The sequence below is a fragment of the Convolutriloba macropyga genome, chromosome 9, assembly GCF_964194025.1.
Source record: "Convolutriloba macropyga chromosome 9, txConMacr16.3, whole genome shotgun sequence".
NCBI lineage: Eukaryota > Metazoa > Xenacoelomorpha > Acoela > Convolutidae > Convolutriloba > Convolutriloba macropyga.
The window spans coordinates 17563508-17570632 of record NC_134476.1 but is presented as its reverse complement, the minus strand read 5'-3'; positions in this window follow the sequence as shown (position 1 = coordinate 17570632).

Here is a 7125-nt window from a genome sequence, read left to right as displayed (position 1 = left end):
AACTTCTGAAAGTTGGCAACTTGTATGTCACTAAACTACCGGTCTATAATAAAGAAAATCAGCCGTTGATTTAGGGTAATTTAACTGTATAATTTTTTCTCGGAAAAATCTACCCCTTCTGTTCATTTTTTGTTTTTCATTTTTTTTGTAAAAAATTTTTGTAAAATTTTACATGTTTCTGCAATATTCAATATTCAGTCATGATATGTGGGATTGTTTCGGTTTATGTCCCCCATTGTTATTTGCACCCCCCCCTCGCCGCACGTGTCATATTTTTACATATTGATTTTACTATATATACATTGGTACGTATTGTTACTGGGGGTGAATAACGTTCAGGGGGAGGGGCAACAAGGTAAATGATCCAATATCAGATTGTATCTATCTTACCTATCGCCTATCTAATTTAACATTCGTTTCCAATCTTAAACACCTTGGCCTGGTTTTGGACAATTTAAGCAAAATGAACAATTTGATTTTGAAGCACACAACATGTACTTAGAAGTCATAGATCCTCAAACTGATCACGTACTTTCAGGTGCTCAAAGTGCTGCTCAATTAACCTCTAATCTTTCCAGTCAGTGTCGTTTAGTGTCAACTCTTGTGTCTAAGATAGTATGAACAAATTGAAAGACCGGCCAGCCTATGATGAAGAAGGAGAGATATCGATTACTTTTGATAACCGATTTGATCAGGGTTAGAGTACAATTGACCCACGAGCTAACTAATCAAAGGGGTTCAAGGTCAGCCAGTTCATTTAGTCGATGTTGCTAATGTTCGAAAACTTAACTTGTTTAGCATACTTTGACATTATTATTTTGGTGCTCATAAAGTATCACAGTTTGAAGAAAGGGAGCAGTTTTTTCCTTGCTTTCTAGTTTGGATTCTTAGAAATTTTATATCGTCAAGTGTCAAACTATCTAGACATTTTACTAGAAAATCAATTCGGGTACTTATTTTGCCAGCTGATATCAAGAAAGATGTTCTTTCTCATGATTTGATGTTTTAATTAATAAATTTGACTAAATAATAAATTTACATAATAATAAATAATTGACAAAATAATAAATTTGACAAAAATAGGACAAGCATTAGGTTAATATCACGTCATAAAAAGTGTACTCAGTTCTTTATAATAAATGTACTTCTGAGGCGATCAAGTCAACCAATTTTGTTTCCTTTTCTCCCATCCCTTCGTTAAAAATATGGGTAAAAAAGTACTAATACCAGAACTCACAGATTAAGGGCATCAAATTGAACCCTAAAAATGGCCACGTGAATAGATTGGACGAAATGAAACTGAAATGATTTTAGACTATTTTTCGCTTGCCATCATTTTTGCCATTTGAGTTCTGCCAGAACCATGATTTTCAACCTCGTTCTTAATATTTAGAAGACTTTCTGTCGAAAGTGCCGAAAGAAATAACTGACAGAGATAATCTCTTTCCCGGATAATATTCCATGGATAAGATAAGTTTTAAATATATATGCTGTATCTCATTTAATGACTAGCTTTCAGTTGAAGTGAATGAATTCTGCTAAACACCTCTTAGGCCACAAAGCTGGCCTTCATTTAGTTCTTCAGTTGGTCTAAAATACAGCATGTGAACAGAAAATGCGCGCTGAATGAAGTCTTATTCGTATTTTTATTATCCATTGAACACAACCTGACGTCGTATGCGTGTGCATAGATAGCATTAAAACTGAAAGTTGCTTTTATTTTATACCATGTGCCGTCTTATGATATGGACTATTCCACGTAGCAAATCCACGATTATTCTCAAAGCCCTTTCCGGAAACCCCGAAATAAAATGCATTTTCGAGCCTTTTAGTTACGCATTTTTCGCCGAGAATTACCAAACTGATTATAATGCCGACAAGCTACGAGAATTATTCAAAAGCGAACTTTTCACCGCAGACAATGTTGTTGTGAAAGACATCCCTCGTCATATAAAAGATTTAGATTTCGAATCATGGTTCAAAAACGAAAATTTCAAGCATGCTTTATTAGTTAGGCATCCACAAGAGGTCGCGTTATCAACAATCAAAGTGGACGGTGAACGGATGTTCTTCATGCAGTCACGTGACATCGTAGTTGACAAGGAAGCCACAATTGAACTTCACTTTGAAGCTATGTTGAAGCTGAAAAAGTTTCTAGAATATTCTAAACTGCCAATGAAAGTATTTGACGTAACTGACCTTTATAGAGACAATTGTGAGCAATTTCTCAAATCTTTATGCGAATTTGGGGAAATTCCCTACTCAGATCAGATGCTAAGAATGGAAAAGTGTGACAAGTTTCCCCAGAACTGGTGGATTACTCCAGAGATTACCTCTACAGATTATAACGACAGTTGCAATCAGAAGAATTTTGTATTTCACGAAAACTCATTAAAAGCAACTGAATTTCAACAGCGAACTGAAAAACGTGACGTAACAAGTTCTCTTAGCGAACATGATACAAAAAATTTGTCGAAGATTTTGAGAACCTCAATGCCAATATATGAAAAAATTTTAGATTGAGTTTTGTGTTATGAAATGCTATTACATATGTACAAACTTGATAGTAAATCCTTAAACGTTAACTTCTATAATTTTGGTTCCAATTATATTTATCTATATAATTTTGATCACCCGAAGATGTCACAAATATTGTGAAACAATTAAATTGTATACCTTGTCCATAATGTTTTTTTTTCGATTGCGCGCATAATAAAATTGATTTCCTCTATCTGCAATTACAAATTTGCGGATCACATGATCTAAAAGTCCATTTGCAAATGATTTTTTATGTTGATTGAGCAGCTGTGTAGCAAATTTAATGAAGCGTATTTTGAACTGACAACTTAATAAATTAGCGCAGAAATCGGAATCTTTATTTACTGTTTCATTTGAGAATTCTTGTAGAAAGCTACCAAAATATAACAAACATTTCTCCTGCCTATGCACAGCAATATATTTCTCGTAAACGTATCTGCTGAATTTTTACGACTCGAAGAGGAGTATTGGAGAAGTCCGTTTTTGATCAATATTATTGGAGTGATTTTTTGAAGCGGGAAATGAAAGGCGTGAAAAAATTTGGCGCTGAGCAAAATTGAAGAGCGGAGCGAAAAGAGAGTGGTTTTTGTTCATACCGCTGTTTTTGAGAGAGCGAGAAATTGATGTGTAAAAAAATTTTCTCTAAACGAGCGAAATTTTTTTGTTCACGTGCGGCTTTTAAAAGCAATTGTTTTGCAACTTTCGATGATTATGAGGTTTTATTATGATACTGTATTAGTTTTAGGCTTGTTTTGATAGAAATTGAAAGTTTCAAGTATTTAATTTGAGTTTAATGCTAATTTGGAGGTTTTGGATTGGTTTTGCTGATTTTTAGACAAAATTTATTGATGTTTTGCATTTTTTTTGTTTTACTGCTTTAAGTGGGATTTGAATAGAAATTTTTAGTACATTCAGTTACCAATTGACCAAAGTTTTCTTGGTATAAATCATTTTTTTATTGGGAAAATTGAGAAAGTTTATATCTTTTTTCATATTCTTTTTGCAGCTTTTCTTTTTAATTTTAGACAAGTTTCTTAGCCTATTAGGACTTGCCTATTGTTTTGCGAGCTTTTCATTGCTCTTTGCAAAGGAACTTTTTCCGGCTTTATGTTTCCTTGTACTATTAAAAAAAGTCATTAAATGTTTCCTTGATCATTAGGTTTTTTGGATCTTTTCCGTTTGTGCCCCCCCCCCCCCCAGCTTAGTGGGTGCATATTATTTGCAACCCCCAGACGCACGTGCAATATTTTTACATTATGATTTACTATGTAATGACACGTGCTCTGTCACTGGGGGGAGCATAACGTACTGGGGGGGGCACAAACGGAAAAGATCCGGTTTTTTTGTTCAATTTGTTTTTGAATGCCTTTTCTATTCTTCCTTAAAATTTTTATGGCATTTGCGGAGGTTCAGGGTTGACAATAGTTGTTCTAATTGTTTAGTCATAAGTATGGGTAATTTTCTCCTTCGAGTCGTTTTCGGAACTCTTCCGGCTATGTTGAGCTACTTAAAAGAATAACGGTTGATTTGCATTATATACGAACGTTGCGCACTATTTATGCCAAAACCTTTTTCTTCTGAATTATTAACAAATTTGTTAGAAAGCAAGAAATTACTCAAAATATATCAAAATCCGGAAAAATCAAAGCTAAATTAAAAGGCTTCTACTAAAGATTCCTATTATCTAACAGCTTTGCTCTTCCACCAAACAAAATATATTGGTCTACTGAGAGTGACAACCATCAAAAAACGTTTCAAAGAAACAATAAAAATTCGTCGTAAAGTTAATGAAAATTGGTTTTCGAAATCATTTTGAAAAATTGATATTAATTTGAGAACTCTTTTTTGTTTCTATAAGGATGTATTAATGCGGTTCCGCGTTCTTACAGCTCAAATAGGCGGGGAAATCAGTGTTGCCGAGAATTTTTATTTGTCTGAGCATAAAAAAAGCAAAGTCTAGCAGATTTTTTTTTTCACGTTTTAAAATAAAAAAGTGCAGAAAACTCAGTCATAATTTCTGATGATTTCTAAGAAGAAATCGGTTCACATATTTGGTGAAATTTTTTCCCAAGTGCTTTAAGATATGTCACATAGCAATTATATGACGAATTCACTAGCTTACATGCCTGAGAAAAAAATAAATCTCAACAAGATATTGTAATCGATTAGAATGGCAAGACTTTTCGGAAAAAAAATTTAGGATTGCGAAATCTTGATCATGATCAGATCGTTCAAGATGGCAAGGAGTTTAAACTAGTTCTTCAGTCATTTTTGGGCCAACTATTCAAAAAAGTAAAAAAAAAATTTCAGGCAACATTTTGTTGGTAAAGCACTAAGAAATCAATGAAAAACGCTCGTTTAAGCAAATGTTCTGAAGGTAAAAAGCTCTACATAGCTTTTAAAACACAGAACTCATAAACATACATTAAAAAAATTATCCTATACTGCTTGATCGAAATATGAAAAACGTTTACGTTTTGTCACGAAATATGAAAACTTCTTTTAATAACTCATTGTTTGTTAAGTTGAAATTATCTTGGATGGTTTTAAGAGAACGCGTATCAGAGAATGGTTTAGGCGTTAGAGTGTCACTAAGGTTTTGTTTTTGTTCACTGCAGAAACTGCAAATCTTGTACATTTGTGATCTAATATACACTTGAAGGTAAGAATCAAGAAATTTTTTCAGCTGAATTTTTACTCTGTTGTTTCTTGTTTCTATAAAAACAAGAAAACCAAAATTATTGTTTCTATAAAAACAAGAAAACCAAAATGATTTCACACGATGAATTTTTTTCACGAGACCAAAACAATTTACGAAGTTCTTAGATATGAGTATAATTCCTGATCACTCCGACAATGCAGCTTTATAACTGGTTTAGATGGCAAATTCAATTATTTTGTTATTTTTTTTCTAAATGGAACACCTTTTCCAACAAAAAACCAAAACGGCTCTGCATATTTTCAAATATAATTTTTTCAAATATTCTCAAGTGATAAGCTGCAAAATTTGTTTCACTTTTTAAGTTTGTACAGAGACCTCTTTAAAAGATTCGATACAAGCTCGATGTTTGAGAAGCAATTCCTTTTGGTAATCGATATGAGCAATCTAAAAATTCAAAGAAATCTTTTGAATGCGTTGTTGATTATTGTCGGGAGTCGTTTCAACTCAGACTCGCATCGTCTCAACGTTGCGTTTAGTACTAAACAAAAAGTATATAATTAAAATGTCCTCTATGTAAATTTTAAAGAATAAAATATAGTAGCCTGAAAGCTCCTTGTTAACTGGCAAGAGACTGCATGCACCTGAGTTATTAGTTCAAGCCCAGGACGAGAACTGACAATGCCAATGCTTCCTGAGGGTTCGGGGGTGTTCGGTAGGGGGCCTCAGCTTGCCTTTTTCTGGTCTATCTAGTCGGTTCTTTGATGTTTCTCAGAAAACATTAGTCCCCAAAATTTAACTTTATTACATTGTTTCGACGTGCCTTTTTTGGTTCCAAATTCTCGTGCTCTTAAAGAATATCTTTAAGTTTAAATAGATTATGAAATTTTTGCTGTAAAAGCTTAGCGCTAATGTATGAAGATTATCGGTGTCATTAATATTCGCCGGGTCTGCCTAACGTAACCTGGCTGGATTGGTTTTGGGAAAAATGTGCTAATCTCACAGCTGGGCAAGTTAAAAGACCTAGAGTGGTTTTTACTTCACAATATCTAGCATTTTGGTCGGAGTCTGTGAAGTAAAAACCACTCTAGGTCTTTTAACTTGCCCAGCTGTGAGATTAGCACATTTTTCCCAAAACCAATCCAGCCAGGTTACGTTAGGCAGACCCGGCGAATATTAATGACACCGATAATCTTCATACATTAGCGCTAAGCTTTTACAGCAAAAATTTCATAATCTATTTAAACTTAAAGATATGCTTTAAGAGCACAAGAATTTGGAACCAAAAAAGGCACGTCGAAACAATGTAATAAAGTTAAATTTTGGGGACTAATGTTTTCTGAGAAACATCAAAGAACCGACTAGATAGACCAGAAAAAGGCAAGCTGAGGCCCCCTACCGAACACCCTCGAACCCTCAGGAAGCATTGGCATTGTCAGTTGTCGTCCTGGGTTTGAACTAATAACTCAGGCGCATGCAGTCTCTTGCCAGTTAACAAGGGGGTTTCAGGCTGCTATATTTTATTCTTTAAAATTTACATAGAGGACATTTTATTTATATACTTTTTGTTTAGTACTAAAGGCAACGTTGAGACGATGCGAGTCTGAGTTGAAACGACTCCCGACAATAATTAACAACGCATTCAAAAGATTTCTTTGAATTTTTAGATTGCTCTTATCGATGACCAAAAGGAATTGCTTCTCAAAGATCGAGCTTGTATCGAATCTTTTAAAGAGGTCTGGTGAACAACTTTGTCTGTACAGACTTACAAAGTGAAATAAATTTTGTAGCATATCACTTGAAAATATTTGAAGAAATTATATTTGAAAATATGCAGAGCCGTTTTGGTTTTTTTTGGAAAAGGTATTCCATTTAGAAAAAAAATAACAAAATAATTGAATTTGCCATCTAAACCAGTTATAAGGCTG